The 23,112-nt window shown below is 51.2% G+C and overlaps 1 protein-coding gene across 5 annotated transcripts in view; it reads left to right on the top strand.

The window, feature by feature from the left end:
- The window catches only part of LOC116947514 (prickle-like protein 2), a 223,020-nt gene that overhangs the window by 163,263 nt on the left and 36,645 nt on the right, over nt 1-23,112 (top strand). The window contains exons 1-2 of one of the 5 annotated variants that reach the window (XM_032963347.2): nt 8,054-8,935; nt 20,730-20,856. The exons of 3 other annotated variants lie outside the window; for them this stretch is intronic. The gene's annotated coding sequence lies outside the window, so the exon portion shown is untranslated. Of the gene's footprint in view, nt 1-8,053; nt 8,936-20,729; nt 20,857-23,112 lie in introns of those variants that run through there. One more of the 5 variants, XM_032963345.2, reaches the window with a different exon arrangement.

Genomic DNA, 23,112 nt, shown 5'->3' with positions numbered 1-23,112 from the left:
GCGGGGGTCTCCGTTTAATTTCCTTTTTTTTTTCTAAGTTCCCTTTTTCATTTGTTGTTAGCTTGACACGTAGGCTCCCTCGCGACGTAATATCCGTAACGTCGTTTTTGTCAGTGGTTAGATCGCGTAAGTATCATGAATGTGTCGTTTAACCAGCCACCACCGCGACGCAGCCCAAATTAGTAAGGTTTGTCACGTAAACAAAACGTGCCAATTTAGTTGCTACTTCAGCCCACCGGTTGTGTGCTGGAGAGTAAAATCCACAACATTTACAATTTGAGTACTGCGACGTTTCGCCGGTAATTACATCCAGCATCATCCGGCAAAATCGCCCGATGATGCCCAATGATGCCGGATGCAACTTGCTTCCAATCGTCGTCGTTCGCATTCGTGGCCGTCGGTTGGAACACGAAATTTGGGGACTTCGCCGTTCGCCGATCGAATTTCGTTGTCGCTTGCCTCCCCCCCTACCTCCACCGAAAGTCATCTGGGATGGAAGGTGCCTCTGTAGAGCTACAGCAAATACAAAGCAGAGTCATCACGTCTGTGCGTATGTATGTTGAACTTCTTTCGCACCATACGTAGCCAACCGTGCTGATCAGAGGTTGCGGGCGGGGGGGGGGGGGGAGAACACAAAAAGCAGTTCTAAAATAAATGAGTTTTCAATCTGGATGATTTAAAAGTGCACAGCTGCAGTGGCTTCCTAATATCGGAAAGAAGAGCGTTCCAGACGGCCGCAAGAAGCGCATCTGAAAGCGCCGCGCGATGCGGTGACCACCGCCTTTGTTCGATGGCCAGCAGCCAAAATCCGCTTCTGTGAGGATGACCACCGAAGTTTGCGTGATACATGGCGAGTCCAATATTCCCCCCGCCCCCCCGAGATGGATCAAATGAATATCGCTTTTGTGGGGAAGTCAACAGTGGTTGTCTTACGGATACTACCATAGGAATGTGGAGTGACTACCATCGGCTCGGGGCTGTGAACATGAGGTTGGGCACGATTTGAGCAAGAAATCTCCGTGAATTTGACTCCCCATCTAGACGATGGGACCGCGTTCGACTCAACGTGAATAAAAATGAGTAATATTATAGACAACCTCCCTCTGCATTGTTACGGAGAAGCGTTGCCCGGGGCCAGGCGCACGCTCGAAAGCGATGATGAGCTCGTGCGTAGAAGCGAAGGAGGCGCGAGTGGTGGAAGATCGCCCGCAACTCACCTGGCGCCGCCCTTGCGGGGAGGCTGATAAACCATTTCGCCCTCGGTCCAACCGGTCGGGCGAAAGCTTCTATCAAAGTCGGTCGCGCTGGGTGGCGCGGCCCCGCACCGCGATGCACCATTGCCAAACTATCGTCCCATCTCATATTTTGGCAGTCTGCGCGCACAGAATGTAAAACAAGGTCACGGACCACGCGAGTGTGTGTGTGTGCGCGCGTGTGTGTGCGCGCGTGTGTCTGCACTCGCGCGCGTATGGGGAGCGGTAGTGTAGCGGGTTCGCGCGCTGCACAAATGAACCCGAGGATCAGTCCAGTTCCCGCTCACGGCCAACACCGGTGGATATTATCTGAACCGGTCCTGGGCCTCCTTCTCAAGGTCAACTCAGCCTCAAATGAAAGTACCTGATACGGTGTGTAAACATCGCCACCGGGGAAACAAAGGCAGCCGTGCGTGGTGCTACCCACCCACCCCCTTGTGTGCTGTGCCGGCCTTCATAGGTGCTGCTCGCTAACAGCACTTGCCCCAACAGTCTGTTAAAGCTACACGGAGGAGATATTTGTGTCTGTACTCGCACGCGCGCGCGCGCGAGCGACCCGGAGCGTTGGGCCCGCTTTCCGCCAACGAAGCGCGGCTCCGTGAGCTGAGCGGATAAATCGCCGAATTAACGGGCAGCCTCGACAATTCGCTTTTAAATCGCGCGGGATGTTACGCACTCGCGTGTGTGCGGCGCGCACGCGCGGCTTTGCGAAACGGCAGCTACAAGCGATAAGGTGATAAACGTGAACCTCGAGAGAGACAAAGTGCAACACGTGCAATGTACCGTGAAAAAAAATGTAAACAACTTTTTTCTCTCTCTCTCTCTCTCCCTCTCAGCAGAAACAAAACTAGATTTGTGCAGAACGCGCTTAGCGTCGTTCCCGATGAGAGAACGCAGCCAATCGTAAGTGAACGCGACCGAACGTGACTCATGCAGTCCTATCAAATGCAGAGCAATAGGCAGCTTCGTATAATCATCCGCAGCCGTGATATGTCCACTGCTGGAGGAAGGACTTCCCCCAGCTGTCGACATCCACCGCTGTGGACGTCCTGTCAGGCGCGTTTCTCTTTGTTGGCTCTTATTATTGGGGCGCCACGGTGGCTAGAAGATGTTAACAACCTCCCCTGAAATGCAGGAGGTCGGTGGGTTCAATCCCAACCCTGACGCTTGCTGCTGTATATTTGGAGTCTGACACGGTCTCTCTCCCCGCGGTCGTGTGGATTTTTCCCTGGGCCCTCCGGTTTTTCCCTCCACACTTTTTGAATCAACGTTTAGAGTATTTGGCTGCTTAAATTTCCACCCGATAAGCCACTTTGTTGAGCTATCACCTGTGGCCAGGTCGCTTCTGAAAAAGTGAGCTTTGCCTGGTAAATTACATTTTACAAAATGTATTATTCCGTCGTTAGACTCCAGCGTAGGCCATCATCGTCTGACGTAGCGGACGCGTCCTGCCCAAGCCTGCTGTTTGTGTTCAGTTTGTTGTCCTTCCCCGCACCTCCGATTCGCACGATTGGCTACGTACGGTGCGAAAGAAGTTCAACATACATGCATACAAGCCCACTTAGTTTTCTTCACAATGAACACGGTGTCTCTATCCGGCGAATCTTCTCTTATCCACGTCTTTGTTCCTGTGTCTGTCTCGGGTTACTTCCAGGCATACGCACGCCTCCATTCTCATGAGGACGTAATTTAGAAGGCTTGCATAGCTGGCCTCAGATATGAAGATATGTTCTCGGATGGGCACAACTGGGAAACTCAAAACACAGTGTGTATACCTAGGGCAGTTATAGAAGGTGGCCTGACATGAGAATGTTCGTCATGGTATTTTCGAGTCGGTGGTTTTCTTTTTTTTTTCCTTTTCACCTTCAAAAAGATGACAAATTGTGGTTTATTGCAACGACAGACGCTTTAAATACACGGCAAGCGCACGAGCAGCCAGGCTCAGTCGGCAGCGAGAGTAGTCGCGTGGATTGAACGTCGTGACAGGAGAGGAGCACTCCCACACTGCCTTGGGGTAGCGGTGAGCGGCGCAGCGGAACTCGCAATCCAGAAGTCACCGATAACGATTTCGATTTAAAAGCTTTCGTGACTGCAGGGATTCATCTTCTTGGTTCTTTCGGTAAAGTCACCACGTAGAATGGAAATAGTTCTGTTCCTTCACCTGAATAAGGCTACTTGTGTTGTGGCAGAAACGTCGTGAGAATTTTATTTTTCATTATGTTTTATTTTTTTATTATTTTATTTCCATTCTACGTGACTTTGCCGAAAGAACCAAGAAGATGAATCACCGCTAACGATTTGATCTCCCGCAGGCAGACGTTTTAATAGCGGAGCAATACTCTTTGGTTCTTTCGGTAAAGTCACGTAGGTATAAGATAAAATAAATCACATGCTTTCTGATGATGGACGCTTGTGTTGCGCCCGAAACGTCGTGATTTATTACATTTGATTTTCTACCCACGTGATTTTACCGAAAGAACTAAAGAGTATGGATTCCTGCATTCACGAAAGCTTCAAATCAAGATAGTGGAGCAGGCTTCTGATATGGCCCCCCTTCCACCACCCCACCTTTGTCCACCCAGCAGTTATCCTTGGTACGCCATAGCTAGTTGACCGGTAGGTCACGTGCCACAGGCTACAGTGCGGGTGATCAAGTGGGTGAGGCGGAGGGGAGGAATAACTTCACAGATTCTGTCTTCAAGCTAAACAATAAACCATTAACCGCCGGAACCATTCGCGAGTAAGGATACCCCCCTTGATTTGCAAAGCGTGTCTCTGCCCTGTATTTTTAGACAACACAGTGGCCGAAGTGCTGATCTCAGAACTCAAAGTACTCTTTGGTCACAAAGGGACGCCAATGATTAACTCAATTTTTGTTCTCCTTTTTGAGCCGCCCTGGCAGAAATGCACGGCTCCCCCCCCTCCCCCCCCACTGTCATCAATATACGATATGGACGAAGGCGGTTTCAGTGTGAAAATGTGGCCAGCGAGCGGTAGCTGTGTGACCAGACGGTTGTAATGTTTTAGGAGAGGTCGCTCACCTCGCTTCATCTCACCTCGGACAGCAGATATCCTCTCGGGCAAGTCCCGAAGGAAGGAAAAGGGAACGCCCCCCCGCCCCGCCCCACCAGCAGGACGTCCTCCGCGGAGATGGAGCGATGAGATCAGATCGGATTGGTGTGCATGAGCTCGATGGAATTATATTGTTACTTCTTCTTTGTGTGCCTGATGTTGATGTAGGGCATTTGGTTCTTCACCCGTGCGAAACACGGGCAGATTTTTTTTTAGAAGGTAAATCATCGAAACGTAAATTAAGCCTGGGAACGTGAGTCCAACTACTTATTTTCATAAAACCCCACGTGCTTGTTAACAGTATACACGTGTTACGACTGAGAACCAGAGTAACAGCTGTGATCTTACATTAATAAGGTGTTCTTTGGTTCTTTCGGTAAAGTCACGTAGAATGAGAATAAAATAATAAATTGATAAAATAAAATAACACAATAATATTCTCACGACGTTTCGGCCACAACACAAGCGGCCTTCATCAGGTGAAGGGACGAGACTGTCTGGTAGGACAGCGCTGGAGTGTCTCGTCCCTTCACCTGATGAAGGCCGCTTGTGTTGTGGCCGAAACGTCGTGAGAATATTATTGTGTTATTTTATTTTATCAATTTATTATTTTATTCTCATTCTACGTGACTTTACCGAGAGAACCAAAGAAGATGAATCCTTGCAGTCACGAAAGCTTTAAATCGAAAATTAATAAGGTGGTTGATGAGCCAGATGACTGTGTCAGGAGTAGCGGAGTGGTGGATCGTCGCTGTGGCGATGGTGATGCCTCCTCCTTCGTTTTTGTGAATCGGGAATCGAGTCGCTGTACGTTCCATTATGGCATCAAGAGACAATGAGAAATGGTGAGGGCTTTGGGAGAGTCCTTCATCCAACAGTGGATAGATAATAGTTGGTGATGATGATGAGGCATACTCTTTGTTTGGCACGAGTTCAAATCCCGGTCAGGGGTCAAACGCAACCCATCATCTCTCCCGCGGTCAATAAAATCAGTACCGCTTTATTGGCAGTAAACAGTCATTAACCGGTGTGGAGACTGGCCCCTGCCATCGCAATGAGGAATTTCTATCCCTGGCTCAGGGCCAGCAGTGGAGATGGTACTGTTTGATGAAAGTGTTTTAAATAGTTAAAGGTGCCGCCCTGTAATCACTTGCCAACGTCACTGCTGGTGGAAGGGGCTCCTCTGGAAGGTGCTTTTCAGCCTACTCTTTCACGCTGGTCGGACATCGTGGACGATGTGGGAGCACCCACCACACTTGAGCTCACCACACACCACCTGCCAATCGACTCATCTTGCCAATGTCTTCGAGTGTGGCAGCAGGAGATCAAATCGGTTCAACCGGTGACCTCTGGATTTCGAGTTCAGTTTCGCTAACCGTTACATAACCACTGCAGCTTCCATCCCGCAGACTCTTTTATGCCGTATTTATAATAATTTGGCAGCCTTTGTCGAGGTTGGTTAGAGCTGATAACGCGGACCCTTGAGATTTCACAACGCGTGCCAGCTGTGTCACGGCTTTTATGACTAAATTTAACTCGTAAAACGTATGTATTCGAAAGAGTATTGTGTTTTACCTTCATTTTACGGGTTTAAAACAAACAAACAAATCAATTTAACGACTCATCCTGAGATAGATGGAAATACGTTTCCGTTCCCGTTTGGTGTCTGAGTTAGGCAAGGATGCTTGCGGTTTTAAACAAACATTTACGGTGTTTTTTTTGTGTTCACTAAATATTTAGTCTGGTAAGGGCATGGAATAATATACACTTCATCTTGTTTGTGTTCCAGGTCTCCAATGAAATTCGTATTTCCGTGATACTGCACGGCCAGTGGTGCAGAATCACAAGTAACACAAACTCTGCATTCGTCAATAATGCTGGGGGTGGAGGACAAATGTATTGTCTCTCTGGGACGAGGAAAGGCCATTTACCTGAAACGTTGCCTATCGTATATATTTCTTATCGTTTCAGGCCCGTGTTGTGAATGAACGTGTTGAGATTTTTTTTGTTGTCAATCGAAATGGTTCTGCTACCTAAATGGTCTCTCGGTTGTCGTTGGAGGGTCGCGATAAATTGAGTGATGAAATCGGCTCGCGTGCGGTGAGCTAGAGGGACAGATTGATGGAGATTGTTGCACAGCAAGCACGCAGAGGCATTTATCCAGCAGTGGATAGATCATGGCCGAAGATTATGACGATGACACGTGACGATAATGTTGACAATGTCTTCACAATTGATATGAAACCGAGGCCAGTTTGAGAGACGCAAATAAAAAAAATTGCCATCACAGACTTCAAACCTTGGTGCCAATTTTTTTCTGTGTAACTCGGGCAAGCCTTCTAATTGATTTCCATCCACATGCACTGGCACGCATCTCACACCATTTATTTATTTATTGCCCCGTCTGCCAGAGCTCCACATCAAAAGCCGTGCCACATTTTTTTGTATTCACCTGTGCAGTTCATATTATAATTAAACATCTAATAGGAATGAAAATAATACATTTTAACAAAAATTGCCCTTTATTTTTTTACTTTCATCTCGTAGTGGACTGATGATGATGGTTTTACCCAGGAAAGCCTCACATCGTCTCAAGACTCGTTTTAAGGAGGGTCCCGCAATGGGACATTTGGAGCCATTTCTGTGAATGAGAGTTTGGCTTCGTGTGGGTGGAAGCCGGAGAGCCCGAAGGAAACTGCCGCGGTATGAGGGGGTAACGCTCAGAGTTGCACATAGATGGATTCAATAATCCATTGTTATACTGGCATCTCTGGCTACCTTTGCAGCGTCAACACCAGGTATTATCCAAATCCTAACCAGGCTTAAAGTCAGCTTAGTGTCCGTAATCAAACTATTTCCGGGTGCATTTAGGGTTATTTATTGGTTGGGGGGGGGGGGATGTATTTTCTAAAATATTTCAGCAGCAATTTGTGCAAAAACATACTCGAAATATTCCTATTGTTTTTTTTTAAGAGTACGGTTTCTATGACAACGTGTGCTTTTAAAAAAAAAGTAGAACATCTAAGCAATCGCGTGTATTCCATCGCCCAAGACGAGGAGGAGGAGGAGGTGTGGATTCTAGACAGTGGTGGTCTCAGTGCTTGGGTGAAAACCCCCAGAATTGCCGCTTCTGTGTGCGATGTTTATTTCGACTTGGCAGGAGAGAAAGAGGTAACACGCGCGGAGAGTGGAGCCCATTGTCTCAAACCACAATTTAAAAAAAAAAACCATGTGGGCACTGTGCAATACGCAACCTATACATATTTGGCACCGTGGTCATTGTGTTTTTGCAAATCAGAGTCTAGACACTGACAGACTGGCCAGTTCGTGGCTTTGAATAGGGTTCAGGGCAGGGAGGAGGAGGAGGAGGTGGTGGGGGAGGAGGTGTTGTTGATGGTGGAGAGTGGAGGAGGGCACACACACACACAGAGAGGAAGGGCAAGCGAGACGAGAGAGATGATGAGAGCTGTGTTATGCATATGCGTGCTGGGCGTGGTCTGCTTGACCGAATCCATGCCATTCAGGCCAATCCACAAGAACAGCAGCAGCAGGCACAGCTGAGTTGCCAGCTGGTGTGTGGAGGGCACCCAGAGGGAGGCGACGGAGAGGGAAGGAGGAGCAGGAGGAGGAGGGAGGGGAGGGGAAGCCGGCGGTGGGTGGGGAGGGTGAACGAGAGAGTGTGGGGGAGGGAGGTTTTTTTTTCTTCACCAACGCGACAGGCGGAGCATTTGGCCGCGTCGGGGGCCAATGGGAAGGCCGCGACGCGAGTCACGGACCCCATCGGGGTTATTTAAACACCCCCCCCCTATAAGAGCGCTCGTGGAGATGCTCCCGCTGGCCAAAGCTGTGCGCGCTCGCCGCAGACGGGATAAGGGAAGACGCAGAGGAGGAGGAGGAGGAAGAAGCGAGGCGTCGTGCGGGCTGCACGGTGCCGTGGCTGCCGACGTGGAGAGAGAGAGAGAGGGGCGCGCTGCGTCCCGTCTGACGTGTGACCCCCCTCCGTCACCGACCCACCTCGTTCGAAGCTAGCCCCCCCCCCCCCCAGCGTGACACAGAAGCTCACCCGACGTGTGTGTGTGTGGGACTGTTGTACGGTCAAGGGGCCACCCTCGCCACCACCACTACCACCACCACCACCTCGCTCTGTGTGCGTCCTGGAACTGTCGCCGCAGGATCAGGGACCGAGGGCACCCCCCCCTCACCTCCTCATCCCGTGGAATGTCGCGATCACTTTAATCGCGAGAGAAGTCCGCCAACCATCGCAAGAACGAGGAGTGCGAGAGGCGTCGGGGAGGGAGCTTTGTGGGGTTCGGTGGTGGAGGTGGGGGGGGAGGTTGAGCGAGATAGTTTTTGAGTGAGAGAGGGAAGCGATCTTCCCCCCCCCACCCCAACGTCTGCTCCTCCTCCTTCCTCATCGTCTGCTGGGAGCAGCAGCAGCAGAAGAAGCAAGCAGCAGTAGCAGCAGTACATCAGCGTTGCGAGCGAGGCATTGGCCCGGAGACTTACGTGACTCGCGCTCACCGTCCGATGCGCCGCGTCCGGTGACCACCGAGGAGGAGGAGGAGGGACGAGGGAAGAGTTTCGTGGTTCTTCTTCAACTCCGTTCTCAGGTGAGGATTAACTTGGTTGGCTCGCGCAGTGCAGCCGCGTAGGTTCTTTTTATTAGGGGATTTCGATTTACATTTGTTGCGAGTGGTATTTTAATTGCTATCTTGTGTGCTTGTGCATGCACACGCGGTCTCGCTCCTGTGTTCACACATTCGGTCTGGCTCGCTCGCACTCGGTCAGGCTCTCTCACACACACACACTCTGTCTGGCTCACACAGTTTCGCTTTCAGTCTCAGTATGGCTGTCACACACAGTCTGCCTTGCTCACTCACACAGACTGTCTCTTGCACATGAACAGTCACACAGGCATGCGCCACAAGTTTTAGCCCCCATGCACACAGGAACTCCCAACTCGCACGCACACAGTTTATCTCACACACACAGTTTTATCTCACACACACTCAGTATCGAACGCGCACACAGTGCAGCTTCTCTCTACTATATCGCACGCAGTTTCTCAATACACTTACACACATACGACCTCGCACAAAGACAAAGATCCCCCGTGTAGCCTTTAACAGACTGTTGGGGCGAGTGCTGTAAGCGAGCACCTATGAAGGCCGGCACGGCACGCGAGGGGGTGGGTGGCCAGCACCACGCCCGGCCGCCTTTGCCTCCCCCGGTGGTGATCTTTTTAGATACCGCACCAGGTACTAATTTGAGGCGGAGTCGACCTAGGGGAGGTCCAGGACCAGTTCAAATAATCGCCACTGGTGTTGGACGTGAGCGGGAATCGAACTTAGGTCGCAAGGTTCGTAGAGCGGCGCGCTAACCACTACACTACCGCTCCCCACACACACACACAGACAGCCCCGTCTCACACACTCCAATATTGTCTCTCGCACAGACATCTAAAAAATATATAGTGGGCAAATTACTAAAAAAAATGCGTTACTTATTTGGGCTCCTGTGTTTTGGAGGGGCGGGGGGTGTGTTATTTGGTGTTTCTGCCTTGCTTCTGAACATAGTACGAAGTAGCAGTCTCGCCTTCGCTCAATTTGCATGTAAATTGATCGTGTGATGTGTACTGCCACTGAGTGGCCGTAATGAAACGGGCAGACTTTTGTTTAAATTATAAATGTAACCGCACTTTGAATTTTAAACTCTTTGAAAGTTCAAACCCTAGCGACGGACACGTTTTTCATTGTATATGTATTGCAGACCAACAAAAAAAACTGCTAAAGCACTTAGAAGAGTAATTTTAGGTGTTATATATTTTTTTGAATCTACACGTTACATGATTAAATCTGTAGATTCTCAGGGTTGGGTTTAATGCATAGCGAGGTCGTGAGGGATGATGGTGGCCTTCATCCGGTAGTGGATATGATCACGGCTGACCATGGCGTCTTTGCTCAAATGCGCAATCTCGTCCGGGCAGTGTTTGTCATCCGTGTACGCGTAAGACGCCGCTGCACGTCGTTATCTTATATCTGTGTTAAATCCACTGCTGGATGAAGGCCTCCCACGCACCCACCACAACCCGTTGGGGCGAGCGCTGTCGGCGAGTAGCACGCAAATTCAGGCCGGTTACAGCGCACGAGGTGGCACGTGTGGACCAGCAAAACCATGCCCGACCGCCTTTGTCTCACCACCCAGCGCCGATGTTGTTTACACACCGCGCCAGGTGCACATTTAAGGCTGAGTGGACCTCGAGGGGGAGGCTCCAGAATGTATTGGGCATAATCGCCACCTATGTCGAGGCATGACCGGGAATTGATCGTTCGGGCCGCGCCGCTTAATTCACAACGCAACGCGCCGAGCACTACGTTACCGCTCGCCAGCTGTAGTTATGTAAACCTTTAACAGACTGTTGGGGCAAGTGCTGTTAGCGAGCACCTATGAAGGCCGGCACGGCACACGAGGGGGGTGGGTTGGCCAGCACCACGTCCGGCCGCCTTTGTCTCCATAGGTACGAATTTGAGGCGGAGTCGACCTAGGGGAGGCCCAGGACCGGTTCAAATAATCGTCACCGCTGTTGGCCGTGAGCGGGAATCGAATCGGTTTTTCGGGTTCGAAGCGCAGCGCGTTAACAATTACAAAGACAAAGGTCCCCCGTATAGGCTTAACAGATTGTTGGGGCAAGTGCTGTCAGCGGGCACCTAACCACTGCACACACGCGCGCCCACACACACGAGGACACGGCAATTTAATACGCGTATCAGAGAGACGATGTGTTTGTCAGCAGAAGGGCTTTTGATGTCGACGACGGCGGTGCTATTTGTATTCGGTTTATTGACGGTGCGCAAAACGCGCTTTGTGTAGGTCAGCCCCAGATCCCGTTTCACGGTCTGAGTGTCCCTTAATCAGGTGGCACAGCCCATTGGGATTCATTCTGGGGTTTTTTTTCTCGTTGTATAACCAAATAATGATGTCATTTATGCGAACTGCCAAGTCTCAGAGTTTGTTTTCAGGAGAGACCTGCATTTGAATGTTCGTCTAGTTTTAGTCTCGGGAGTGGTGTGTGTGTGTGCCATTGTATTATATTGCATATGTGTATTGAATATAGTGTTGTAGATTATATCGATTAGCAGCACTAGGGGGGGGGGGGTTGGTGGTTCTTGTCTTTTATATACATGTGTGCATGGCATGTGTTGCGTCCTTTGGTTGTAACTCTGTCATGAGTCTTCATCACCGGTCAGCTCATGTGCAGGAGATGTTGCATGAGAGATTATGTTTTGGGGAAGGCATCGGCAATGAATATATCGTGGCAGATGATGTGTGCGCGTGTGAGCGCTCACCCCTTTAAGAAGGGATAATCGTAGTTGCATAGTGACATTTTAGTCAAGAGGTCATCTTCTAAGCCACACGTCCCAATGTTGCATGGGGAATTCAATTATCTTTCTCCGTTGTGATTCTATCGTGCAACTCTTTCTCGAGTCAGCCACGTCCACACTATCCTCGTGACGTCTCGTTCCACCACCTTACGTTTATCTCACCCTCGGTCTCCCGCCTCTCTACTTCCTCGTCTGCCCTGCCACGCCGTTCGTCAACCTCATCATCGCCTTGTCGCTGCATTATTCAGTCGTGGGTAATTTTCACGAGGCTCTTTAACCGCGACTTTAGTTTGAAACTGACGCGGTCGCATGCCCCTGGACCCGGCCCGAGTGCACCGACCGCCGGGCCTGCCTGCGGCTGTTTTTATTTAACGTCACACCGACGTCCCCCCCCCCCACGCCTGTGCCTTAAACCCCCCCCCCCCAATTCAGCTGCTCCAAGTGGGCCCGGCAGGTCGAGCCCCCGAAGCAGGTGGCTTCGTCTCTGGCTATTTATTGTCCTCCTGGCGAAGCAAAACGATACATCCGTTCACACCTCCCGTGCCCCCCACCACCACCACCACCACGCCTCCGCCCCCTCCACACGGCACCCAGAGGGAGAGGGGAGAGGCAGTTTGGCGTTAAGCTTCGGGCAGCCAGGAGGGGTGGTTCGCAAAGCCCTTTTTGGGGGGGGGGGTAATTACTCCAGTGTCATCACATTTGATATTCGCAACGTATTTAAATGCGCGCAAGGCTATCGCGAAGGTACGACGTTTCACAGACGGTTGTCGTCTCCCAGTGGGTGGCGATGTTGCTTTTTGGTTTTGGCCAGTACTTGGGGGAGTTGTGGCGGGGGGGGGGGGTAAATAGGACTTTTGAGATGCCTTCTGGTGGAGGGCCACAACACACAAACCCGGTCGCTTTTCTCGCAGTGAAAGAAGCGACCGGTGCTCGAATTATTTATTTAGCCCAGGTTGGAAACTATTCACCTCTAGGCCCCGATTAGTGCAGCGTTTACGATGCTTTCCGGTGGATGGACAAGTGTTGCGTGCGGGCCGTTTCGATGTGGGTTAGGCCCCACGGGCCGTATGGAATTCAGTTGTTGGTTCATTCGGCTTGCTGTTGGGATTCGGTGCCAGCACGAAGGGCACTTTGTGTTGTGGCCTTAGATTGTGGCTTAATGTTCATTGCTGGCACTTCAGAGGGGGGCATTTCATTGATGTCTGCCCATATGAACGCGTACAAAAAAATACATCGTACCTTGGGTAACTAACACACAACCGTGTAATTCATAGTTAACCTAACGGTGTAATTTTTTGTTTTAAGCCGACGTTCACGTGTGCATTCCGTTTGTCAATCCACTGCTTGACGAGGACGAGGGCCTCCTCCACGCCGATGGTCCCGATACTGGTTGGTGCAGGCGGGGATCATAGGAGACCACGGGGGGCACCGGGAGTAGAGTACAACAATGGAATTGGCTGCACTGCCCTCTGCTGCTCACGCTGGGTAGCCCCGCCGCTCTGTGGCTACCCTGTTTGTGCGTTGTGGTTGCCCATCCAAGCGCTTATCCAGGCTCAAAACTGCTTAGCTGCCCATATCTAACAAATGATTGCTGTAATTGTAATTACAGTTTAACCACCGGGTCGGACACGCATTTCCCGTGCTATTATCAACGACAACAAAAACCTCACCACTTTTGTGGTTAACACCTGCGTTACAACAACAACAGAAGGAGAAGAATAAAAACGAATTGGAACAGGCTGACGTTTCAGGAACCCGTCTCTTTTTTTGCAGAGACAAAATAAAGGAACGGGCCGCTTTTGCCAGTTGCAATGCAGGCATTAAACAAGAGACGCTGCCCACAAACGTCATCCCACTAAATTGATAAAATAAAATAACACAATAATATTCTCACGACGTTTCGGCCACAACACAAGCGGCCTTCATCAGGTGAAGGGGATGAGACTGTCTGGAGGACAGCACTCCAGCACTCCAGCGCTGTCCTCCAGACAGTCTCGTCCCCTTCACCTGATGAAGGCCGCTTGTGTTGTGGCCGAAACGTCGTGAGAATATTATTGTGTTATTTTATTTTATCAATTTATTATTTTATTCTCATTCTACGTGACTTTACCGAAAGAACCAAAGACGATGAATCCTTGCAGTCACGAAAGCTTTAAATCGTAAAGTCATCCCACTAATTCATGTTTCAGTTGCCAGGCGCTGCCAACGCGCAGTTCGTGAATTTGGGGCCGTCCATAAATGACGTTACGCACCTGGGGGGGCGGGGGGGTCAGACATTTGTAACGATGTGTGACGAGGGGTGGGGGGGGGGGTGAGAAATGTGACGTCACGTGAAAATACACAACTTTAAATAAATATAGACAATTCATAGTAAAGGTTTTTGGGTTAGATCGCGTTTATTTATAAATGTGTCGTAACCCTCCACCACCCGACACGGCCAATCAGCAAAAAAAGTGTCACGTTGACAAAGGACAAATAATTCACTACTTCAGCCCACCGGTGTGTTGAAGAGTTAATCCACATTTACAGTTTGAGTACGACGTTTCGCTGGTAAATACTTCCAGCATCATCGGGCAATTCGCCACCAGAATGGTGAATTGCCCGATGATGCTGGAAGTATTTACCAGCGAAACGTCGTACTCAAACTGTAAATGTGGATTAACTCTTCAACACACCGGTGGGCTGAAGTAGTGAATTATTTGTCCTTTGTCAACGTGACACTTTTTTTGCTGATTGGCCGTGTCGGGTGGTGGAGGGTTACGACACATTTATAAATAAACGCGATCTAACCCAAAAACCTTTACTATGAATAATATTGGTCGCGAAAGCCTACGTGTTAAACCAAATATAGACAACACGTTCTACTTTCAAAAATCGTCCACAATCGCGTGACGTCATTTATGGACAGTCCCTTTGTTTCTCTCTCTGAGTTTTTACTCTCGGGGGGTTGGGGGGGGTTTGCGTCCAGTGACACGCGACAGCGCTGCTTGCTGTGATGTGTTTGGTCAGGCTGGCTACGTTGCTCTGTGTGTGCATGCGCGTATGTTTTCTTTTGCACGTGTGTATATCTTATATATTTATACATTTGTGTGTTTGTGTGGCGGTTAGCGAGCTCGACTACGAACTCGGCGACCCGAGTTCGATTCCAGCTCACGGCCAACTCCGGTGACGATTATATGAACCGGCCTCAAACGAGTGCCTCGTTCGGTGTGTAAACATCGCCTCAAGGGAGACAAAGGCGGCCGTGCGTGGTGTTGACCATCCACCCCGTCGTGTGCCGTCTCGGCCTCCATAGGTGCTCGCTAACAGCACTTGCCCCCAACGGCCTGTCAAGGCTATACGGGGGATCTTTGTCTTTGTCACCGTGCGCGCGTCCTTGGTAAATAACGACCGATCCTCCTGGGGCTGGATTTTTAATGGCTCCGTATTCCCATTGATTTCAGTTGAACCCTTGACCCCACACCCCCCACCAGAACTGTACCCTTTCAGACAGAGCTAAATTGGTTCTGTGTGCTTAACATAACAAGCTCACATACACACACCCTTTTATCAGAACACTGAAACAACACTTACACCCTTAAGCGTGTAATGCAAGAGCATGCTTCGGCTGTCAGAATAAGGGTCCTTTTTTGCATTACATGCTGGGACTTTCTTGTTGTGCATTACACGTACTGCATGTTGCGTCAAGCACATTGTTTTACATGTAATGCACAACAAACAATTTTGCTTTAAAACGAGACAAAACCAGTAAGGGCTTTGCGTGTGTTTACGCAACTGCTTTGCCGTAACATAAATTGCGTATTCGTTTAAAAAAAATGAACCTGGAACAAAATTAATGGGCGGCGTTTTGTGTATATGCGGCGGGGTTTTGTCGCGAGACGCTTGTTTGGGAATCGCTGCGGGCCGAGCCACGTGGGCACCTGTGCCGCTTGGATTCCAGAGTGCGGCTTGGATATGTTTCACGGGAGGGGGGCAGGGGAACGGGGGTGGGGGGGGGGGTTCAACCGATGGCTTTGAGTTACATTCTCGCTCGGCGGAAATGCACCCGAGTCGATGCCCTGTCCCTTCGTGCCTCCGACGGAAACCGTTGTCTCGATGCACCGGCGACGAAACGCTGTCTGCTAACAGACAAGAAGTGCACACGGTACAACAGTGGCAAAAAAAAACTAAAACCTGACTTGACTTTCGACTTCTTCCCCCATCTGTACCCCTCCCACACCCACCTCGTTTTTTTTTTATATAAAAGCTGCCGTCCAATTATAAAGGTCTCATTTCATCCCTGGAATTGCGACCCGTTTAGTAATTCATTTGTACGTTTAATAATCGTTTTTCTTGCGCAGCCAGGCATGAGAAACGCACCCCCCCCCCCCCAGCGTAGCTTGTAACAGACCATTGGGGCAAGTGCTGTTAGCGAGCACCTACTACCGCACATTCATACACGTGGTCGTCTTCTTCTTGCGTTCATGTCGAGGTTTGGCGGCTGAGCCAGTGGGATGACTTCAGGGTAGCCTGGTCAAAAACCTGAGATCCTGCTGTTGAATCTTCGAAGCAGGGCTATCACTGTGCGCGCCCCGGTTTGAGATTGGTGACCACAGTTGCACACTGGGCTATTCTTAATTGACGAATGATGGCATGTGAAAGCGGCATCTACAACGACAATCATCACCATATGTCCTACACAGACTGTTGGGGCAAGTGCTGTTAGCGAGCACCTATCAAGACGATACCTATAGTTGGATATCTACATCATGCACACATTCACACACGCGCGCTCGCACACACATGCACTCTCATACATACATACTCGCACACACTCACAGACGCACGCACACTCACGCATGCGCACAGCGGGAGGCAGGGGGGCAGAGAGAATTGGTGGTCGCGCATTGTTAGGGGCAAGCCCCCTGACCGTTCAGCCATTGTTCGTGATCTGTTTGGCTTGGAGCAGGGATGGCTTCCTAGTGGCAGTGTTCTCTCCAGCCCAACAACCCTCCTACCCCATCGCCCCCAATCCCTCATCCATCCAACCCCCATCCCTGCCGAATGCATAGCCCCACTCCCCGCTACGCCACCCCCAACCCCCCCCCCCCCCCAGCCTCTCGCCACGGCCGTCCGTCTCCTTTTGATGCGTTCACGGTCTTGCCTGCGTGGCCGCGCTGCTTGTTCGCCGCTGGATGATCAATCGTGCTGGGTGGCAACGAGGTGGCGACGGGGGGGATGGCGGCTGGCAGGGGGTTAAGGCATGGGGGTTGTGAGCGGTGGGGAGGAGGTGGTGGTGGTGGTGGTCGAGTGGGCAACAGGGTGGACGTTCACGATGGGTTGGACTTTCACGACGAGCGATGAAGGCTGGGGTTCTTGTCCGTACCGAGTGGAGAAGGAGGAAGGGGGGGGGATCTCACATTTTTTCGTGACCCCCCCCCCCCCACCGCTTCCGCCCCCCCGAGAGGCTGTGGGCTCATGGGTTTTGGTGCAGCGAGGCTTTGTAGTTCGCTCGCCATTGCGTTCTTACCCCCCCCCCCTCTCAGCTTCTTCTTCCTCGTCCTCGCGGGCCATTGTGGCTAAATTGGCTCATAAACAGGTGACAAGGGGAGTGATGTAGTGCAGCTGCTGAGCCGCTGAAATGACGGCTCGTTTCGGATCTGAGGCTCGCACCCCTTTCGTTCCGGGCAGTCCCCCCCCCCCCCGCTTCCCCCGGGCGCGCGACGAGCGGTTGGCGTTAACGCCACGTGACCCCCCCCCCCCCACGAGTTATCTGCCGCACGAGATTTTTGCTACGTGCTCGGGGGGGGGGGGGTGGTGGTGGTGGGGGGAAGTGTGGTGGCTTTGGTGGTGGGTGGCTGCGTGAGTGGGTGGGTGCGGTGGGGTGGATGGGTGGGTGGCTGGGTCAAGGGGTGCCACATGTTTGCTGAGTGTGCAGAATAAAATGGAACCACATTTTAAAGGGGGATAGGAAAAGAAATACACCGTAGTGTTACACAACCGCGTGGGTTTTTATTCACGGTGGTGCCGTACGGCCCTTGCCGCGCTCGTCCGGGGGGGGGGAGGGGGAGTTGCTGCAGCGTGCCGTCCGACTCCGATGCTTCATTTGCGTTACTCCACGTGCGTGGGAGCTTCTTCAGGGTGCGAATGTTCAGAAAAAAAACCTCCGACCGTGGTTGCCGAGAGGCTTCTGCGCCCTTGCGCTCTCTCTCTCTCTCCGCTCGCCCGCCCCGCCCGCTCGCTCGCTCGCTCACTCGTCCGATGGCTTGCCCGCTCGCCCGCACCGCAACGCACGCTCACTTTTAATGCGAGGACTTTGGTCGCGAAACGTTTTCCACGATCGAAGACGTGCCTCCGCCTAATTTACGGCGGACGTCCAACGCGAGCGCAGGTAACTTTTTAAATGTTTTTTTTTTTTGTCCCCGTGGGGAGTTGAATAGTAGAGTAGACACATTAATCATCTATTTTAGTTTTGCATCTGCTTGGACCGCACGCCTCTGCGCTAATCCACTTTCATGCAGGGAATCTATTATGTATCCGATGTCTCCCTGGAAGCGTCTCTGGTGCTATTCTGGAGTGGCAGTGCTCATTTAATTGACGGTGCACAGCACTGTCAATTTAATAATAATCTTATTCGACAGCCTTTTGTCAGACCCACAATTGAATCGGTGCCTCCACGTGTTGTGTCAGTCGTGGGTTTTGCTTGAGCATAAATCACCTTGCTGGTTACTACATATTGGTGTCGTGGGAGGGAAACCAAGACGGTTGGTTTAGATGTTAGCCGTGGCCAAGCAATTTAAATTCGGTTCATCGGGTTCATAGCAAAATGTGGCGTAGGCACTGTGCCATTGCTATCTTGTAAATACCCGCTATATGTACCATACGACATGCCCAAAGACAATAAAAGTAATTGTCATCAACACGATTCCATCAATGAGGACTAATGGCCAGAATCAGAATCTTTATTTAGACTCGAGGAATCCGGTGTCCAACTGTGATGTCCGGTACAAATTCAATGTGTGAGCATTGGATTGGTGCATCGCAGGACCGCAGGAGTTGGCAACGACTTGGGCAGGCCTCCGTCCAGCAGTTGATTGATCATGATCTCATGAGTAATTAAATGTACATCAAATACATTTGGAGGAATCGCCGCAGTTGTTTGCACCAATGGACGCGATACACACGTATACCCCTCGCCACATTTGGAATCGCGCAGCATAGGCACAAGTCACAAGGGACGCAGACACACGCAGGCGGGCTACAGACATCGCCATCATCTTATCCTCCTCCCCACGCCGTCGCCATCTCTCACGGCCACACGGCGCGACGGCCCTTGCTGGTCCGCTTGTGCGCCAGCCGATTCCGCCGCTCCCGTCTGCGCTGCGGGCGACCTCTCCCCTTTGGCTGCCGCTCTGCCCTCGTTAATCTCCACCACGGGGACGTCGTCCTTCCCGGCGACGCGTCCTGTTCCAAGCCCACTTCGCTGTCCTCGACCGTCGCTGTGATGTCCCCTCGCCTTCGTCTTCTTCTCTTAATAGCCGTCGCACGCCGTGCGTCTTCTTTATCCTGTCCCCTCTTTTCTCCTCCTTCTCCGTTCAGGTTAACTTGTTTGAAAGCCTGGCACATTGATCATGTTTGCTCATGTGCTGGCTGCAGGGAGGGAGGGAGGAAGGAGGTTACACGTGTTTTATTCGTGCGTGTGCACATGTGCGCGTGTGCGTGCACGCGTCCGTCGTGGGGAACAGTGGCGCAGTGGTTCGCACACTGCGCTACAAAGCCCCACAACCTGAGTTTGATTCCCAGCCACGGCTGACATGGGCGGCCAAGCGATATCCGAGCCTCTCCAAGCCTCTGGATCGACTCGGCCTTAAACGGCGCAGTGTGTGAACATCGCCACTGGGGAGACAAAGGCGGCCAGGGGTGGTGCTGGCCACCCACCCACCTCATGTGCTGTGCCGGCCTTCGTAGGTGCTCGCTAACAGCACTTGCTCCTACTGTCTGTGAAGGCTATATGGGGGATCTTTGTCTCTTTTTATGATGCAGGCTTCTGGTATGGTGTATGCGCTGACGTGTGTGTGTGTCTGACGGGTTGTTAAGTGTGGGTGTGTAGGGGATGGTGGGCTGTGTTGGCTGTAATGGGTGGCAAAAGGGCAGTCGGTGTTGTTGTGGGATGTATACATCACTGAGCCCACTCGATCAGAAGACGAGATATCAAGTTTCACGAATGCCAAACTTCAGAGCCAACGTTGACGCAAACGCTCGGAGCAAACATTCTCCTTTTGTAATTATAACTTTCCCAGCAAACATTTCGGTTTGAAAAAGAATACAAAACAAACCTCAACATCATTGTGGTGGTTTTTTTCTCCTGTGACACAATGTGAAGAACTATATTTAGAATGTGTAGAGCGTTTCAGTGCTTTGTTTTGGTATATAACAACAACAAAGATGAATCTGTACAATTAGGATTTGAAGACATTTCTATTTTGATAAGTGGCATCATTGTGGTGGCAACAGTTTATGGGACACACGCTGCACTGCCAGACCGCCCACCTGAGTTCAAATACCAGGCACAGTTAACGTCAGTGCATGCTGAGCGACGTCCAAACCGGTCAGGCCACACTCACCATCGTGGTGAAGTATGGTACAAAAAAAAATCCCTTGACCTATAACAGACCGAATGGGGGTGGCCTCCATCCAGAAGGAGATTGATTCAGGGCCGAACATCATTATTATTATTTTTTTACGTCAGTATAATGATTATTGTTATTGCAGTAATAAAAAAAATATCAAATAGCCTCATCCCGTAGGCCCTTCTAGTTTACTTGTGCCCGCACGCGGACACGGTGTCCTGCGGCGCCACGTCGCCTCTGTTTGACACGGGCGACAAAAAGACAGAAGAGCGATATTTTTGCCATTAGCGGTGGGTTTTTAGTGCCATTTAAAAAAAAAGTCCGTAACTTTACCTCTCTCGCCACTTAAGCTAATGTGCCGTTCATTTTCCTTGGGGTTTTTTTTCTCTTCTCGCCGGCATCTTCTGTGGCAGGGGGCGGAGGAACATGAAAGCATTGCTCAAAGTCTCGGCTGAGTTTGAGTTCAAATGCGAGTGGCGAGATCCTGTTTCCTAAGCATGCCAGATTAAACCCAACTAAACCACTACTCCATTTTACCAGGTAAGGTCTACTGAGCTACGTAGCTTTTTTTCAGAAGCGATCTGGCCACAAATGATTGCTGAACAAAGTGGCTTATCACGTGGAAATGTATAGTAGCCAAATACTCTAAACGTGTGATGTTGTTTCTAAATGTGGAGGGAAAAACCCAGGAGAAAAATCCACGGGGAGAACATGCAAACTCCAAAATATACAGGCGTCAGGGTCGGGATCGACCCCACGACCTCCTGTATACCAGGCGAGGTAGTTAACATCTCGCCCCAGGCCACTTTGGTAAATGAGTATCATATAGGTCTCTTAAGCTCTAAGCTAATTAAACAAAATCAATTTGACATTGGAATGAATTAAAGCATGTCACATGTCTGCACACACTATATATATACATATTGGTCTATATAACAACCAATATGTGAGTGCATGACAAATAGGAATATCAAAGGCACGGATCATTTTTTATCACAATCTGGCACCTATCACGACATTACCACGTGAAATATGGAGAAACCCCACCACGGCTCTTAACCATCGGTGTGAATGAACAGATTGTTACGTATGAACCACAACGCTTTTAAACCACGTGTCACGATCAAACGCGTTAACATCCGAATGTCCGCTCAAGTGAAATAATCGGTCGTTATCTTTTGAAAAAGTCGCCGGGGTCGGCGTGTGCAGTCGCACACGACGACGAAGCGAATTCACGCCGGTGGCTCGGATGGATATAAATCGCGTAAACATTCACGGCTCTTCCCGCGCGCGTTCGTCGCTGCGACACCGTCCCCCCGTCGCGCGGCGCAAAACCCGACCTAGGGTGCGTTCGCGACAAGCCGATCGGAGAGAGCCGGCCGGGCACGGCGCAGCCGCGACGGGGTCTCAGCGCAGCTCCGTGGCGCCGTAACGTTCGCAAGGGAATCTAAAATAAGTGGGGTTTGACAGGTGACCGCCCGCGCCCGGATGCAGATGCCTATTTAAGGAGGTCCGGACCGATTTAAATCCAAAGCTCGCCCGTCAGATGCTTGAAGGCAGCATCTGCTCGCGCTGCTTAATGTATTCAAATGTGGGGCAAATTGGAGCACAAAAGCTGACCCGCGGGGGCCTGCTTAGTATACGGGGATGACTCGCAGGCGAGTTCGGTGTACCTCCGCGCTCCTCCACGAAGAGCCGTCTTGTGTACATTGAATAACAACGTGCGTCAATCCACTGCTGGATGAAGTCCCCAACCACCCCCCCCACCCCAATATTTGACCATGCTGGTGAGTGCGGGTTTGTGAAGGCGGGGGAGGATGGACCCGTACACGCGGCGAAACCCCACGCGTACGCGACGCGATCGGCACTCGATAAGCGCCGTGCAGATAGATTCACTCCTAGGGCTGCAGGACCCACCACAGCCTCCCCAGCCCAGCAGTATGTGTGGCGGAGGTGGTGAATGGTGCGCGCGGAGGAAACCGGAGGGACCCGGAGAACCGGGCACACGCATTGCGCCTCGCCGCCACACCTCGCATCCCGGTGCCTACAAGCCCCGGCGGTCGCCAACATCCGAGTACGAATCGGGCTCAACGGCTCCTTAACTTCTGACATACGATACACGTGCATATTTATTTGTGGCTTATCCCGCAGTAAGGTCTGCAGGTCAAAACACAGATCGTTAATACTATTAAGTGGATTACCGTCGTAAGAGTGGGGCCCGATTTAAGGCTGCACTGGGCCCCAAGCCAGACCAACTTTGTTTGGGCCCTGCCCACCCACATCATGCGAATGAGACACTTGCTCTCTATGCATCCCCGCTCTCTACCGTTCCTTCTCTCTCCCCACGTATCCTTCCCCCCATGTTTGCTCCCTCCCCGTGCATCTACTCGCTCGCTTCCCATCTATCTTCTCTCCCCCCCCCCCCATGCATCCTCTCCCCCGTGTATGCTCTCTCCCCATGTATCCTCTCTCTCTCACCCCATGCGTCCTCTCCCCATGTATGCTCACTCCACGTACATCCTCTCTCTCCATCTATCCTCCCTGTACTTTCCCTCTCCCCGTGTATCCTCCCCCCCCCCGCGCATCCTCTCTCCCCGTGCTTACACAGCCTCTGACCCCCCCCCCCCTCAAGAGCTATCGTATCACCAGCGACACCCCACCCTGCCACCTTTGTCCAACCTCTGGCTCATCATGGGCAGCTGTAGTGAAGACCTAACGCCGAAGACCCCCCCGTGTGGCTGGGAGCTGTGCCAGGGATTAATGGATAATCCAGGCCGGCTCGCCTCTTGTCTGATG

The sequence above is a fragment of the Petromyzon marinus genome, chromosome 30 (assembly GCF_048934315.1).
Source record: "Petromyzon marinus isolate PM22_M1 ecotype Great Lakes invasive population chromosome 30, UKy_Petmar_22M1.pri1.0, whole genome shotgun sequence".
NCBI lineage: Eukaryota > Metazoa > Chordata > Hyperoartia > Petromyzontiformes > Petromyzontidae > Petromyzon > Petromyzon marinus.
The sequence above is the reverse complement of the archived record's forward strand: the minus strand, read 5'-3'. Positions and strand labels throughout refer to the sequence as shown.